This window comes from Ostrinia nubilalis, chromosome 15 (assembly GCF_963855985.1).
Source record: "Ostrinia nubilalis chromosome 15, ilOstNubi1.1, whole genome shotgun sequence".
Lineage (NCBI taxonomy): Eukaryota > Metazoa > Arthropoda > Insecta > Lepidoptera > Crambidae > Ostrinia > Ostrinia nubilalis.
In genome coordinates this window covers 5768239-5786237 of record NC_087102.1, presented here as the reverse complement: position 1 = coordinate 5786237, position 17999 = coordinate 5768239, and the positions used below count along the sequence as shown (strand labels likewise).

The window sequence follows — 17999 nt, the reverse complement described above, 5'->3', positions numbered from 1 at the left end:
TATGCGAGAAATGGGTCAAGCCCCAAATTTAAAGTATTTTCACCGATAAAATTGTCCATAGATTACGCCCTTAAAGTTTGATCACTACATGCCCGGACACACTGTATATGTTACGGCTAAAGATAGGTGTGAACATAAACTTAAGATTAGCCGGCTAAACTTAAGTTTATCTTCGACGAGGTGTTAATGTTAGTTTCTTCTATCTTTAGCCGGCTAAACTTAAGTGTAACCGCAGGCCCTTGGCTAAAAATGTAGAAGGAAATGGAAAAGGAAACAATGTAATAATGTTTACTATTTTGACACGAAAACTTTATTAACACGTTCCGACGCTGTACTCCAGTCCACTATGACACTAACAATCTTCACATAAATGTTTCATACACCTATACCCGTACTGTTGTTCACAATATTTTGCAACAACAAGTCTGCTCTCTATGAAACTCTAATGTAAAATCGACGGTTGTTGCCGTAGTGTTTTTTTTAGATTGATTTTCGTGAAAACGGCGAGACCCGTACTGCCATAAATGAATGAATTCCACCTTTACAGTATGTGCCGTTACCGCGGCGGAACGTGTTAAAAAATAATCACTTTCATTACACATAGGTACTTTTATGTACCTATGTAGGTATTCAAAATTACAATTATTACAATAACAAAATATTAATCACTTAAAACAATATCTACCTACCTAATCATTAAAATAAAATAATAAGGAACCATTTGGTCATTACAGTTGAATGTTCTGTAGGTATTTAAAATTACAAAATAAAACTGCGCGCGCGTTGTCTCCCCACCGCCCCCTCAAGCCCTCCGCCGGCCTGGCGCGCCCATCGAATACATTTTTAGCCGTTTCGTTTTGGCTAATGTGCACATTAGCCGGCTAAAGATGGAATATCACGACGCAAACTAACATGCTATCGAACTTTAGCTGCTTCTCGAAGATAAACTTAAGTTTAGCCGGCTAAACTTAAGTTTATGTTCACAACTATCTTTAGCCGTAACATATACATTTCGGAAAACTTAGTACCTGCCTAATTGACAGTCCATATTGGTGGAAAAAGAAGATAGAAGTTATCATAAAATATAAATATCTGAGAAATAAGTATTTTATTTGATACTTTGTAAGATTACCACACTATTTCTCGTAACTGTTCTATTGGTGAAACGGCTGTCAATTATCGAATAGTACAGTCGATAGAACATCGATTGAATCGATACTACATCGAGTCGGAAAGCTCTAACGACCACGCTACCGGCACCATAAAAGCCAATATCTGACATCTGGCTTGCCGAAGATGGAATTCCTTCGCAACTTTACAATAACAGAACATGTACCTACCTATGTAACTGTAGGTGTTTAATTTTACAGTTATTTGAAATGTTTGTCATTTATAAATCTAATAAATTGATAATATTTATCAGTATACGTTTTAAAATATCGAAGCATGAAATATTTATAGTAAACATTAAGTATTCTTTTTATCTAGATTAAGAAATATGATGCAATGAGACAGAAGTTTAGATTTAAGATAGATAAACATATTCTTATATTGTTATTAGGAATAGTTTTAAGAAAATTAATTTATTTTTTTCTATTGTTTTATTTATGCTATGCTCTACCATGTTGCATAATGATTTTATTTGTTTTCAGAACTTAGGTAAAAAATAATTTTGGGCTAAAATCTTAATCTGCTGTACAAGATTCATCTAAAAGGAAATAAACTGTACAAATGAAAAAAAGTACACAAAAATCGCGTTAACTCAATACACAAACAGACGCAATGTGGTAATAATTGAGGGATAGCGTGGAATGGAGTGATGAAGGCGGCGCGTAGCCCGGTAGCCGCGGGCAGATAAACAACCGGCCGCAAACAGCCGTATTTACAACATTATGTTTATACCGCGTGTACACGAGCCTAATACCCGCAACCTACTTAATAACCAGAACGCGCGGAAGGCGTAACCCGGTGGCAATCTTCCGTCTCGCTCGCCGACGCCCCGGGCGCGCGCCTAAGCGAGACGAACAACCACAAATTTATTGAAACGAAAAAAAAAAATCAACTGCTACTGCACTGCGCGTCGCCTCCACAGAACTAGATACATTTTTCCACGTCGCCGTGCGAGAGCGAGAGGAGCGGGCTACTAGTGAAGTGCGACAGAGACGGGTAGCGGTCCGCGGCGGCGCGCCAAGTGAAACTGTCGGTCATGTGGGCGCTGCCGGTGTTGCGCACGCGCAGCTACTTCGCCTGGCTGAGCTCCACGCTGCGTCCGGCTTAGCCCGTGTGACCTTTAGTTGGTGAACTTAGCGTCCGCTGTGAAACGTCCATTAGAACCCCTCCACCCCGCACGGGGAGCATCCACCAGCGCGAAGGAGAGAAAGGGACGGCCGGCGGTCGTCGGTGCCGTGGCTAAAGGTATTCGTAGAATGCGTGATCTGTATCGGGCGGGCGGAGGCGGCGCGGGGTGCGGGGAAGTTCGGAAGCGGTGGCAGCTCCCATCGACTCCTGGGGTTATTCTTCCTTAGGCCACTACTGATCGAGCTACGTACCAAGCGAGCCAGTTTTTTCTGTCCACCGCACCGCACGCCACACACTCGTTAAGCCAGTGCCAAGTTGCAAACACGAGAAGTCGTCAGTAATAAATTACTGTTTTTTACCGCACTGAGAACAGTCACCGCCGCGCAGCCAACTAATTTATACGTAAAAATAAACATTAATCAGCAATAATCGCAGTTGTTAGCGGCCGAATACAGTGAGTACATAAACATCTGTTCTTATTTTTTGGTTCAATCTATTCTCTCTTAATTTGCCTTCAAATCTACGCTCAGTTACTGCACTTTACAGCCAAATAAGTTCATGGAAAAATTATTTGAATAATTAAGAGAGAGTACGATTTGACTATTTGTGATTAATTTTTGATGTCATGTGTGAAGTGATTGCAATATTTAGTAATGTTCATTATCATCAGAATATTAAGTTTTCAAATATCGAGTGTCCGGAATAATTATACAATTAATTTTTAAAAACTAGATAAGTCGACCATCCTAAAATTGCAATCATTTCTAAATTTTTCTTTACTTTTTAAATTGTTTACCACTAGATTCTTATTCGAAATCGTTCTCCATAAGTTTAAAATTCAAACAAAATACGCACCTTCGTAAAAAGCTCACCGAAATATTTCATATAAAAATTCCAATCAGCATAACTTACACAATAAATACCTATTCATTACAAAGGACTGGACATATTAAAAGCCCAGCCTTTGGTGTCTACAAAGAGGCATTATTTAAATAATCCAAATCATTATCATGTAAATTGCTCTTAGCGCCTCTCTCGGCGCTAGAACCACATAAAAGGAATCGAAAAATATTGTCCTCAGATATTTTTTTACCAAAATCACGAGCACCCGACTTGGTCGCTCCATTCAGTGTCTAATAATGACCATTTTATAACGATTTATGGTTTATTTAACAATAAGAATAATGGCCGAAGAAAAAACTTTGAAATATACCTCGAACTTACTTTTGTTCGGTTTCGGAGCTTTGGATCGCACGGATCATTAGACACAGATTTTGACACCTTTAAGTGTTCCCATGGTATCCTTATGGCAATGATTTTGCTTAATCGACCTGCCTCCACCTACATTTGACAGTTTTTTAAACCGAGAATAATCCAACAATAGTCTTCTCAAGCATTTTAATTGCCTTTCCAATATTTTTTCTGTAGACTCATACTCATAACATTATGAATTCAAAAATAAATAATTTCTTAAACTTGAACAAAGGTACGGAAATGCAATTTTAAATAGTACACCTAAAGACAATGAAGTGCATTTAAAAACAGATTTTATCGTATCAAAAATGGATAGTATTAATCTTGAATATGCGTAGTTCATAATTAAAGTTCATAATCCGAGTGGTGCTATAAAGAAAACCGGTGTTTAACCATAACCTTAAGTTACACAGTCAGTAACTTATTACTCATTCTTTCATCTACAAGCATTTTTTACTTTTTGCGCGATCACGACTTCATATCTAGATAATGGTAGAATCGTACGAGCAGTTTGTAAATATTTTTAAACATGCATAAAAACAATTGCTATTTAAATATGATTGCGTGCTAAGATGTATAAATATTGTGTTTTAAGTAGACATTATAATTTAAGATTAAAATATTGTCATATTAGTCTTAATATTACTTATTTGTTGTACTAAAAAAAAAATTGCGACCCATTTAATTCAATTAAAAAGATTCCAACGTTTCGCAAACTGCGTAATTTCTTAACGACTTACACCTAACCTCTTTTGTTCATCATTAAACCGACACCGCAACAACATCCTAAATGCGTACAAATGCGCGTTTACAATATGTTGAGCGCGTTAATTCCAGCCATTAAATATGCGCCGGAGGGGAAACGAATTTACATCCGTAATTACGCGATACGCGATTCCACTACGTAGTCCAAGAGCTGGGAACCTTATATTTACGACGTATGGTTTGATGAACCTTGTTAAGAATAATTTTCTAATTTTGAGACTAACATTTTATTATTTTCATGTTTTTCTTCTTTGTGACTTCTACTCTATTCTAATTTTTAAAGACATTTTAAGTTTTCATGAGAATTGTAATTAGGTTTCTTCTTTAGATTAATGCCTATATGAGTAATAAGAATTGATAGTCGCAAAAAAATCTTAAAATCAAAATAACATTTTTGATGGGTTTAAGTTTACCAAAAGGATTTAAAGGTCTCGGGAAGAACCTGGATGTTGGCACCGCAGGACCGTTCATTATGGAAAGCCTTGGGGGAGGCCTTTGTCTAGCAGTGGACGTCATTTGGCTGAAACGAACGTTACCAAAATGAAGATGAAAAACTGTTACAGAACGAATAGTATTTCAAAATTGTCAATGAGTATTTTTATGTAAATGAAAAACTCTAATGTCCTTCAGTAGGTACACAGCTTACACATTTTCAGAGCTATTAAGGTAGACAACCCGAGCAGGTTGAGTCGAACAGCTCCATAAATTCAGTCTAGACAGTCCTTGCATGGTTTAATCTACATGACAGTGTGGGTGTAAATTCAAAGATAGCAATATTAATAGAGCGACTCGCGTAGCGCGGTAGCTGTGATCTGCATGCGAGTTTGCAGTTCTAGCTGTCAGTTTAATCTTTTAAAATATATTGTAAAGAAAAATGCTGGGAATTGACCAGCGAGAAGACATACTGATATGTATAGCTATATTTTAAAAGTTAAGTCATGATAGAGTCATACTACGAGGTTTTATTGAAGCTTTTGTAGCGCGTAGCACGGTAGCCGCGTAGTAACGTCTACGGTAAATGACAGCGTACATTATTTTTATACTATTTTATGTTACTATCAAGTACGTAGGACTACTTGAGTCTTGTTTGCATTTTGCATGATTTAGCATTAGGAATATTTATTGCAAAGCATTATTGGAATTAAACTGTATTTTATACATTAGTAGTATCAGTAATCGTGGTGCTAAAGCTGACTACGGCAATTATGCCGTAGTCAGCTTTAGCACCACGATTATCAAAGGTTTTGATCTTATTTGTGATCAATTCGAAAAGTTAAGCTTGTGAGCTCCAAAGTCTAGAATAATTATTAAGTCTGTCTACATGTACGAAATTTTACATTTACAACTTCTTTTGCCTGTAATTCGACTGTGATCCACATTAATTATCATAGATTTGTTAGCTGACAGTTAACTTATTTAATATTAACAAATCAGAATCTTGGAAATGAATAGTTGACAAGTAACAGACTTTCTTGCGCTGCTTCTTCTCAGCTCTGGCCCATTTATTGTCCCGAAGCAGAAGTAGGGTTAATACTGGGACGTGTAAAAGTGCTTTTTAAAAGCCTACTTGTAAAAATAAAAGGAGTATTATGAGTTTTTCATGTCTTATAAATAAATGTATTTTGTTGTAGTACTTGAAATGGTAGGGGGTTAATACTGCAACGTGTAGTAAAGGTGCTTTTTAAAAGCCTATTTGTAAAATCAAACGAGTTTTATGAATTTTTAATGTCTTATAGATAAATAATAAATACTTTTCTTTCTTTCTTTTCTTTCAAATGTATTTTGTCATACTTGAAATGGTATACCAAAGCCAATTTAGTCAGTAGCTCTCGCGCTATACGCGTAGCACGGTAGCGTCTCGGGCGCCGCCCCCGCACATCCTAATTGGGAGTTTGTACAAATACGGCAAATTGTATACGACGGCCGAGCCGTATTTGTTTTTTATGAATTATTTATACGTTATTAATGGCTGGAGAATAGTCTGCCTCGTTGTTTTACGGTTTAGTGTATTGTTTTTAGATTTAGGTAGATTTACATAAAGTAAACTAGGCTTAGATATACACTAAGTAGTTAGTTGTACGATACCCCAAAAAGTGTATGGTACTTATTAATTCAACGTTTCTAGTTTAACTGTTAACAGTGGGCCATTAAACAGTTAAACTTAAATCGTTGAACTGTCAGTGGCTAGTTAAAGTGTAGAGCAAAGTAGAGTTTTTTAAAAGTGACTAACATTTCAGTTATTCATTTTTGATTATAACTTGTACATAACTGGCAAAGAAAAAATATCATAACGTTAAGTAAGATGAATGAATTTATGATCCTTTTAAGAAATAATGCCAAAAATGCGGACGCGAAACGAGCGTACAGCCTAAAATAAAATAATAACAATAAACCGCGTAACTTCAAACCCCAATCAAATTGCCGAAAGTGCCAAAGTGCGATAACTCGCGCGAGTTTTATTCGAATTTTCGAATAAACGTTCGAAAGTTTCGAGAACGGTCGCGAGTCGCGGCGGGGCGCCGTCTCCGCGCCACCCTTTTAACTCGGCCGACCCAACAATGATCTGACCACTCAGCTTAAATAGAACAGCTTGTTTTGGCTTTTTAAATGATTATTTTACTAACGAATGATCATCATTAGGACATTTAGTCTTCACTGCAGGAGGACTGCCCTATGATTTACCAGAGACAAATTGAGGATATGGCCAACACCTTGGTGACCAGGGGAGTGTAGACCAAGTAATGGGTTGGAAAGGCTTGATGTTCGCATATTTCTCCCTTAGCCGTCTCTTACGACATCCATGGGAAGATTACTATTCCTATTCTTCTCTCTTACTTTATTTATTCAACTATTTTTAACATCGTGCTTAGCGCGTTAAGCTCTATTTGTGGCAGAACGATATCAAACTTCAGGCATTATCTTGTATTTTTATGAGTGAAAATAAATTCTGATAGTGGCTAAAATAGAATTACCATTGTTGCAAAAAGCTATTTCATTTACTTGAACAAGTCTCTACATTTCTTACAACTTAAGTCATGAGTTTGCTCTTTATCTTGGGTTGTGTCTTGTGTATTGTGTACCAACGATCCCGACTCACCACGAACAAAAAGATTCTGTCACATATACGTACTCTATATTAACACATTGCTCGATGTTTACGAGCCACGGGGTGGAAGACAATGATTATTTATTGTGCGAGGGGCTTTTGTCATAACGCCGCCCGTCTTATACACCATACCCATTTATAAAGCCAAAGTTGATCGAGGACACAGAATTGATTATACCTCGTGGTTTTTTAATCATTTTAATATTACTGCCGACTGTGACGTTAACATTCTTTTGATTCTTCCACTACAAAGCCGCCGATGTTAGATCATTTATAATATTATGTAAATAAGCGATTTTTCAAACGGTTAACAATATTTTATGGATTCCAAAATATTTGTTATGTTTGTACAATCAGTGATAAAATGTGTGTGTCTAACCTTTAGTCTTTGGGCTTAGAGTTTAGATTCAAGATACATTTGTTACAGTAAAGGTCAGGCATATGTGGATATTGCCAACATTAAGATAATTATAGGCGCTTGAGCAGAAACTTTATGTGGATACTGAATAGCATTTGCAGTTTATAAAGACTATAATTTGAAGTTATCCGTATTAGTTTCCACTTCACCCTATTGCAATAAGGATTATCAGTTTACCTCCTTAATGCAGAAGGTTTCTGTCACGTTTGCTTAATGAGTCCGAGAATGTCAAGTTCCCTTCTCACAGTTACAAATACATACAGAATGGACTTAAAAATAACTTGTGTGTCAATAAGCTATATCCTTGTAAATACATAGCACGGTTTCAACACATAATTTGTCCGACAAACGAGAGAGAGCAGGAAACTATTGTTTGAACGAGATAAAAACAAAGGTTGGGCTGGTTATCTGGTAATCTTCGAGATAGACGCATTCTTGAGACGTGTTAAATGTCAACAAATAGAACTTTAGTGACACGTTAAGGGCTTTTAAATAAGGTTGTTTTCCTTTGGCGCTTAAAGGCGATTGATATGTTTTTTCAAAGATATGGAAATATTCGTTTAAACGGTCGTGAGCTACGAATAACATTTCGAAAAACTTTTTGGAGATTTGAAAACAACTTGTCTTTTTTATTACGATGCTTATTGTCTACTCTGTTTAGTTTTATTGTTTTTATCCTTCTTGATAATAATTGTCTACTAGACTGAGTCCTCTCACTCTTATGCTCATATTCTGAAACAACGCTCAAAAATCCACTGAATCTTTCGAAGATTGAAGTCTGGGGTTTCTTGAAGCGAATATTTGGGTTTATTACGAGCCATAGTTTTTGCAAAGCTATTATCCTTAACTTAACCATCCTTTCTTGAACATTATCATAGCAATTACACCGATTTACGAAGCCAAAGAATTGCAATGCACAGTGTGTTGCAAAGTTCGCAAAAAATAACAAAAGATGCTGCAATTTTTCTAAGGCTTAAATGTGCAATGTGGTATCTTTAAACGAGCTAAGTACTCTTTTAACGAATAGGTATTTGAAATACAAAGCTCCTTATCAGTTCTTTGTTGGCGCGGGCTGGGCGCGTGTATGTTTTACAATCGATTACACAAACAAATCCTACGCAACTCTATGCCTTATCTGAAGGTCTTAAAGATTATTTTGCTGTAAAAATACGACGCTTTATGTGGTTTTCCTTTGAGCATTTCCCGACAGCTGATAACATTCCGAGAACATGAACAAATAAAAGTTTATACACCTCATTGATAATGCTTAAGGGTAACTGATACAATTTTACGACTTACGAAGTCGTTTTCCGGGGATTCCCTAGAATCATTTATGTTATGCAAATAGAGAATAATTATATCATAAAGCCCCATTAAAAAACTTAGGCTACCCTCAATCGTAATAGCTTAGATTTAAATTGCCTTGATGATAACATGTAGGTAAACTACTCGTAGGTTATGTTTTGTTTGAATATTTGATACCCTCCGTTTAATATTTACTTTATGACATGATATTTGCATCCAAGCTCTATCACTAGATTTCTTCGATTAAAAAAACGGTAGGTACCTGTTCTCACTTCGCATTTTTTCTACTTCGCAAACACTATGTCCATTCACAAAACCTCACCGGTTTCGGCCATTGATCGTCATTTGTTTATAGAGGCGACTCCACTCCGGTGTTTGCTCATACTTGACCACAAACATCCGAACGTGAAGCGCCACAGGTGTGGAGCACTGTAGGACACAATAGTATAGTTCTTACCACATGGACATAAGGTACAATTTAGTAAGACACATCTGTGTATTGTACCTGCCGTTTTTGCATGTATACTTAGGGTGTTAGACTGTTTAAAACTTTAAAGCCTCGGTTTGTTTTACAGCTTTGAACGTATTTTTTATTGGAGACAATATCCGTCGATGGAAAATTAAATTGTGGTGTGAAAGATTGACAAGTTTGCGCTCAGACGGAATTTTTGTTATTATGGTCTTGACTTTAATTTGCGGATTGAAGTTCTGAGATAATAATTAGATTTTGTTTGTTAAATAAAATAACAAATGATATATCAAGGACCAACTTAACAAAGTGTTAAATTCAGTAATAATTGCATCAACGAATTAAAATGATCGTCTGTAGTACAGTCAGCGTCAAATACTTCGTGACACCTAAAGTGGTCAAAAATTTGACAACACAATCTTATTCCAGTTGTAACAAAGACGTGTTGCGAACTATTTGACGCTGACTGTTCATCAGACTACACATTTTTGTTGACAAATCTCACTATTGCAATGAAATAAGATGCGCCATTTAGGTAAATTGATAATCGTTACATAAAGTACATTATATCCAAACATCGTGATCGTTTCCACAATATGCCAAAGCGGAACAAACTCTCTGCCCATACAAAGCGGACTAATTCTAAACAAAATTATTCCGTCCCACAAGGCGTGACGATATCCAGCAATTTGGATCCGACGTAGATCTCACATAACTCACGCGTTGCGCTGGCGCATCCCACGAGAACTGCCCGAGGGCAAAGAAAGTTCCACCCACACGACGAGTTGCGGTAAATGTATGAGCTCCAGCCGTGTTACGCTTAGGTACGTCGTACGTCGGATATTAAAACTCATGAAACTCATTTATTTTTGCAAGTAGGCTTTTAAAAAACACTTTTACACGTCCAATTTTTTTCGTCGCGGAGGAAATGCTTTGCGCACCGTCACCACTATCGGGGGACAGGGTGGTATGTGTGTGGGACTCCCGGCGCCCTAAAAAGGGCGCTGCTCCGTGCTGAAAAGGATGGGGTGTACCCACTAAAACGTCTGCGGCATTCTGTCATCGCCCGAGTGGTGGTGTCGCGAAAACAAAAAGAAAAAATAAGTAACTTTTACACGTCCCAGTATTAACCCTACCACTGCTTCGGGACAATAAATGGGCCAGTGCTGAGATGAAGCTGCGCAAGAAACTCAGTCACTATGATTGTCAGCCTCTTTTTCAGCATTGTCGGATGCGTAACACAAAACATCGAATATTGTCGATGCGTAACATGTTTAAGGATTTATCGCGTAACACGCCTTTATGGCCATGTATCGTGGTACTCTGCATCGGATATTATCGAATGCGTAACATGAAATGATGAACATGAACTAAACACGTAGTTAATACGCATTTTTGGCGAGAATCCAGCTAAATCTTGTGCCTGGATGATAGTTTTTCTGTAAAATAACAATTCTCAAGATGCGTAATTTGTAGTGGCAGTGACTAAAATATTAGTCATCAATTTACAACCGATAAAAGTGTAAATGCTTTATGACTGTCGTAGCTAAAGTGTGAAAAACTTGCCGTTAGGCACATTTATAGAAAATTCACACACTTTTGTATATTTTATCATTTTATTAGGTATGTTCTTGTTTGGCAACCGTTACTGTCCGTCCGTCCGTACTGTCGAAATGATTCATTTTTCAATGAATGCTTTTCTAGGCTCTACTCATGATTTTTGTAGTATGCTTTTCATTGACTCCTATCAAACTAACCTCGCGCAGTTATTGTAAAATATCTTGCTTAAAATTTCTGACGGTAGAAACACAAAACGAAGTAAATGGAAATTTTCCGTGGATCTCTACATAGCGTTCGTTTTGAAATATCGGATGTTCTTTTTTCGAATGCCGCCGTATTACGCGCTCCGCCCCCGAGTTCTGATTGGCGCAGCCACCGGATTACGCTTTTTAGATGCGTGCGCGCACGTGCTCGGTGTACTGATTAGCATTTGTATGGGCGGTTTTTATATTGGGAAATTGAATAATTGTATTTTATTGACAACGTGGATCATTTGATCGATCGTTCGATAAAGTGTATTCTAGTTTTTATTGTTTGTTAAAAACAATTTTACGTGACAAAAAATTGGAACCCTGTTCAAAGAATTTGTACATGGTACAGTCAGTTCTTAAACCAATAAGCTTGTTGATTATAAAATTATCCCAATCTGTATCTTGCCTGCTTTATCTTAGCTTAGATTGGGCGTACAGTATTTGAGTATACAATTTTCCTCTCAATTCAAAAGCAACGTGGTAAACTTCTACCTGCGACATTTTACATAGAGGTAAAAAGTAGAGCGAGTAAACGCGTATTATCTTTATACCATTTTTAGAAATATCCTATAAAACACCTCATATTTTAATCTTTAGGACACTTTTTAAATGAAACATTTGCTTTTCCAAAGAGTAACCAGTAACCCACGAAAGAGCAGTACCTACTAAAAAAGCTGCCACATAAAAACCTCGAGCTTTCTTTACATACATTTTTTTACCTTGCTTTGATTGGCCGTCGCGTAAACCAGTAGCCGGTTTCCACACGCACATAATATGCGTGCTACTGTGCCCGCCTTGCCCTGAGGGAATTGGGAGGGGACGGCTTGGGAGGGAATTCGGGAGTGCTTTATTTACTGAGCTTGTTGAAGAGTTGCGGTGATTTTCTTTTGTTACTATCGAAGAAGTTTTAAATGTTTTTTTTTGGTGTGAGTGCCCAGGTCTAGTTCGGGTCATACCTTTTTCTATTGCTAGTTATCTACCTGCTTTAATATTTTAAATGTTTAATTGAGATGCGAGGGAAAATTCAAGCGCTAAAGTCTGGATATTTTTTCCATTCTTAAAGGATTTGCAAGTTGCAAATTGCAACACTGGATGCGATCTGCGGTCAGGTCAAAGTAAACGCAGCCCGCATCATGTATGATAATTTTGACCTGTGATATTATGTCCTTAAAAGTGTGCCATGAAGTATTTTTAATTTCCTTGCAAAATCCAAAGCAATTAAAGTTCACCTTTCTAAAACTAAGCTAATTTCAGGCAATGTTACTTGAATTCATTTACCAAAATTACTTTTCAACGCGCGCAATCAATTTTTGAGCGAGGCTTCAGCATGAAGAGATAATCCCCGTAAAGGCCACGAGGCTTAGCTGCGCGCGCCGCCGGGGGCTATACGGGCGAAGCCCCAATATATCAGCCGGTACTCACAGACACTTCGCTGGAGGAACAGAGCCGAGAGTGGAGTGGACTATGGCTTCATTTTTTTTATCGCACTTACGATGCTTTTAATTTTTTTTAGTAAAACATACAGTTAAATAGCTGTTCAGGTATTAATTCTTTGCGATTGTTTTTAAAATATTAATTAGTTAGTAAAAATAAATCTGAAAAGCCTTCTTAGAGAGTTTATGTATTGGAATCCTAAGTTGAAAGATAAAGCGTAGTAGCTCCAATAGTAGCTCCTCTTTTAATAATCACAGAAAGTGCACTTCATTAATTGATTGGAACCTCCTATATTGACTAATGCAACTTGACATTAATTATTTACATATAATTACTCGTACTTAAGTTAATCGATAGGAATCGAAACTACGTAATGATTAAATAACATTAGCAATTATATTGCACCGTAAGTGACTAACGAGTTAGGGTTCTGATATATGAAACGTTTTTTCTACACTAAATATTTCCCTTCAAATTGTTTTAGATAAATTCATAACACTTTCTTCAAACAAGTTACCCTTTTTAAAAATTATTGTTTTATTTTTTTGCCTTTATTTCTGTAAAAATATAATTTGAAAGCGACTCCACGCCTACCCTGCGCTGCGCCGGCGCATACCGTTCCTGTGGGAACCATCGAGACATAAACTGTTTCGTTATTTCTGCTCACCCGTTCATTTGTATATTATAATTTGGCCCGACTTAGTGCAGCCGGGTTCAATCCACATAATTGTTATTATTACTACCATTATCCTATGCTTTTGATCCCGCTGAAAGATTGCGTTTTTGTAATTTTGTAGCTGTGATGGCTGGTTTTTACTGAATTGGTTATGCTTGTGTTGTATTATTCCGAATTAAATGAAGATGGGGGTTTGATTTTTCCAAGATTTTCTCATCTCTAAATAAAACATTTTCGTTTCCCAAACGCTATGCAGTTTATCGTCAACAATTTTGTCGACTTAGGTTTGTAGGGGAGAGTTCGGTATATTGTACCGCCGGGTAAATTGTACCACCCTCATATTTCGTAAAGTATTTATTGAATGTCTGAAATTGCAACACTCAGCGATACACAACTAAATTCAATTAATATCGGCCATGTGGTTTTTGCCGTGACAACGAACACGTGTGTTTTATTTTGAAAAGTATTTTTTCATTGTTTTCAAGTAACTTTTGAGAATGCATGTTCAGTAGGGTGTCCCATAATTTTCAAAGTTTTAAATTTGTAACGCATAGGTCTTAGTTTTGTTCGTTTGCCTCTAAAACACTCAGAAATAAATTTTTACTTTATTTGGAGTACGATAACCCGTGCCGACTTGCATCGAAACATGTTGCGCGGCAGTAGCGGTGCGGCGGCGGTTAATCATCACGACCAACTTACCAGCTCTGATGAAAGCCTTAAGGAACTCTTGACATCCACTTTCCAAAAGGTATATGAGAGTGTTGACAAATTGATTTCCAAAGCAGCCTTGAGCAAGTTTAGTCAAAATCTTTGTTACTTCATGTCAGAAGAAATTGCCGTTTTATCACTCTTTGATGATGAAGGTAATAAACAAACACCGTCAATACTGTAGTAAAAGTACAAAGAGAGAGTATGTATGATTCTGGGAAGATATACATTCCATCTGAAGAAGGTATGATAATTTCTATGGTAAATAGGACTAGTATTAATTTTTTTATCATGTTTTTAATGAATTGATAATAATACTGCCTTATTTATTGTTGCTGGAAACCCATTGAGTGATTTAGTGTCTGTCAAGACTATACATTTATTTTTTACATTGAAAATTGATAAGAATTTTCCCCTGAGACCCATTTCTAAATGAGATGAAGATGTTGCCTATTTAAAAGCAAAAAAGTGCTTTCTTTAAGGGTAGTTAATGATACAGCTGAGAGAGCTATAAAGCTTATGCAAGATTTACATTGTTTGATCACTGCAAAGGAAGAGAAAAAGCTATTTTTGCTACGCACAGTGTAGCCAAAATCAGGCCAATATTCAGGAGCATGGAAATCTGTATCCAGAATGTAAAAAAGGGACCCTCAAAGGTAAAATATATTGTCTGATATCTTCTTTATATAAATATTTTATAAAATTTAAATATTTTAATTGATTAAGCTACATAACCAAAGGGGTAAAACCAGCATTTTTCAAAATCTTCAGAGCTCAGTCGGCACGGGTTAATGTTGACGTAGGAAGATGAAATTTTGTATTTAACTAAGTCTGAGTAGTACTAAAAGAAATAGAGGGTATGCATTTCAATATCTAAAAAAAATTTTTTTTCGGCCATTTATGGGACACCCTAATGTTCAGTTTGTAATTTTGTTAAAGTCAATCACACAGTGTTTCTAATTTATTAATTAGAAGCGTGAATTAGTGTGGATTACAATTATTTAAATCATTTTTCGGTATTTATAAGCTATATTTTTTACCGATTTTTTAAAAGCACTATCACCTAGTCGGTTAAATTGTACCACATCAAGTTGTATGGAATTTTACAAAAGGATTTTGAATTTTTTTTTAGTAAATCATCTTTTGAAGTTATAATAGCGTAGTTATGTTTGACTAACAATAAATGAAAGCAAAAGACTGGCAAAGTAGATTAGGTACAAGTGTGCGTTACGATAATTGGAATTACAAAACTTTTACTCAAAATCGTGATACGTGTAAAACAATATCGATTGTCTATGTTATTAACTACTGTTCCTTTTCGTTACCTAATTTGTTAAGAATGTATCGTATAATGTTTTGCCATAGTTTTTTTATAGGCTTGAAATTTATTAAAATCAAATTTAGTAACCCTGTGGTACAAATTATCGAACCGGTTGGCTAAATTGGACCGAAGCTCTGAACTCGTATTTTGTTGATTTGTGCTAAATATACAACAATTGTGTTGATTAATACCTATGAAATAGTAAGTTGAATAATTTCTCTTTAATTATATACCATGAACATTAGCAAAAACAAAAGAAAACTATGTGTAAAATGGGATTGAAAAAAACTGGTCCAAATTACCGGACTCTCCCTTATTACGTAGCCTAAAGAAAATGTAACAAGATCTTGCAAGATCACTAATTGAGAACGACTTTTCGATTCATTATGTGTGCGTTCGATGAATACTTAAGTTACCTAAAACAGCAGTTAACGATCTGTTGAATAGAAATTTATATAAATTCTGAAGACAAATATTTACAAAACAAATCATACGATAACAGTGGCATGATTCAGCTCGTATAAAGTTCTATTTTAAACTTTGAAGGGCAACAACAATTACATTCCATCCCTCTCGCAACGCTGTAGATCGTAATCGGTGGGAGGGAGACAGGCGCATCTCATTGTTCGTAAAAATGTCAAATACAATGATAAACATAAAAATCGTGTCGAAATGTACGATGAGCCGAACAATGCGGAGGCAATAATTTTATTCAAATCAGTTCCGACGAAAGATATTCGAGTTATGTTACGAAAATAATGAATAACTGCAATATATTAAGAAGGAGTTACTGTATACAGTTTTTCATTTAAGTATCCATTATTAGTTTTTACTCAAACTTGAATTAAGCAAAGAATACTTCATTTTGTCTTTAAATTCTCAATTAGTATGCTATATAGTAGCTTGCCATACCATCACTTCGGCACGACCATATCGTCTGGGTGCTATGAAAGTGGTGAAAGAAACTTGATAACTTTTGCTTTCATTAAATCACTAATTAAAGTAGTAAAAGATACCGTTACATTTTTTTGATAAAACATTAACGTACAAAAATTTGATGCTATTGAACTAAACCCAAAAGCCTCGTAGTCACAATTTGCTTAACTAAAGGTTCAATCACAAAACACACAGATTGTTAATGATTACACAATTATTCACAATCGGACAATACCCCGAATTCCTAAAGAGCCGAGCGCCGAAAGCCGAAAATTGAAGAGGAACTCACGCTGACTTGGCATATCGTTCTCATTGAAAGCTGTACAATAGGCTCAATGAGTAATAGACCGTATTAGTTCTTGATATAAAGGTGAAGCCTGCCCACAACAATAGGCTGATAAATATGTGAGACCGACGTTTTTGGTGTCGGAGATTTTCATCTAACCATTCCACACCGTTTTATGGTGACCTGTCAAATGATGTGTAAGAGTCGACTCTATTAAAATGATATTAAATTCATTTTGACTTGTATTTCCTGGTAAACGTACATTTAAGCATGAAGTCTTAATGTAACCTAAATCCTTTTCACTTCATAGGTAACTGTCACTTCAGCAGATAATTTAGTAGTTCTTTTATAACATTCAGTAAAAGCATCTCTGAGTAAATTTTTAACAGATTTTGTGTAAGTTACAACATCATAAATTTTAATTACAAATGTAGCCTACAACTTCTTTATGTTTCCAAGTTCAAAGTACAGTGTAGAGCTGATAGATTGCCCTTAGTCTTAGTGGTTTGTTGACATTCTCTACTCTTGTTTAATGTTCAGCTTACGGAGTGCAACATGGCATGCAGAAGCGATGGCATTTTAATGGGTTTTTCTTATACGGGTCTAAAGCTAGAGTCAGATAATGTACACAAGGATAGAGTCACTATTGATGAAATAAAGAGGAGTCAGTCAAGGGTCAATTTTACTCCGCCATTTTTGGCACATAGCTCTCTCTGGCAACTTTGTCTTTAACTGTCAATTGTTTTGCTTAAGCTCTACATACAACTTGTCTTCTATCTATCTAATATTCTCTAGTTACTAATTAGTACCTAACGAAAAATACGCGCCAAAGATTTTTGAGTGCAATGGATTCTAAGTAGGATGTAGATTGTAGATCGTAAAAACCAAAAAGACATAAAACACGTCAGTTATTTGTAGACAAGCTTGTCAAACCTAATGAGCTCAATTCAATACTCTGTATTCATTAATTTTCTTTGGCAAGCCGGAGATTTATTGAAGTTACCGCGTTTATTGCATCTTGAAGTAAAAACGCGTTTCCATTTTACGTTGAGCGATAAAAAATCGTGGCGAATTATCAGTACTAATCGTGGTAAATTAGTTACATTAAACTTCTTAGTTTAAAATAGGATCTAACGAATATTCAATCTTAATCACAGTGACCTTATTTTCCCGTAATGTAGGTACAGAATACATCAAGCGAAACACTGGGGA

The 17999-nt window shown here is 36.1% G+C and overlaps 1 protein-coding gene across 1 annotated transcript in view; it reads left to right on the top strand.

The window, feature by feature from the left end:
* Positions 1 to 2502: 2502 nt before the first annotated feature.
* Positions 2503 to 17999, top strand: part of LOC135078822 (protein drumstick) — a 31819-nt gene continuing 16322 nt past the window's right edge. Inside the window, exon 1 of the mRNA XM_063973377.1 lies at positions 2503 to 2752. The gene's annotated coding sequence lies outside the window, so the exon portion shown is untranslated. The remainder of the gene's footprint in view (positions 2753 to 17999) is intronic.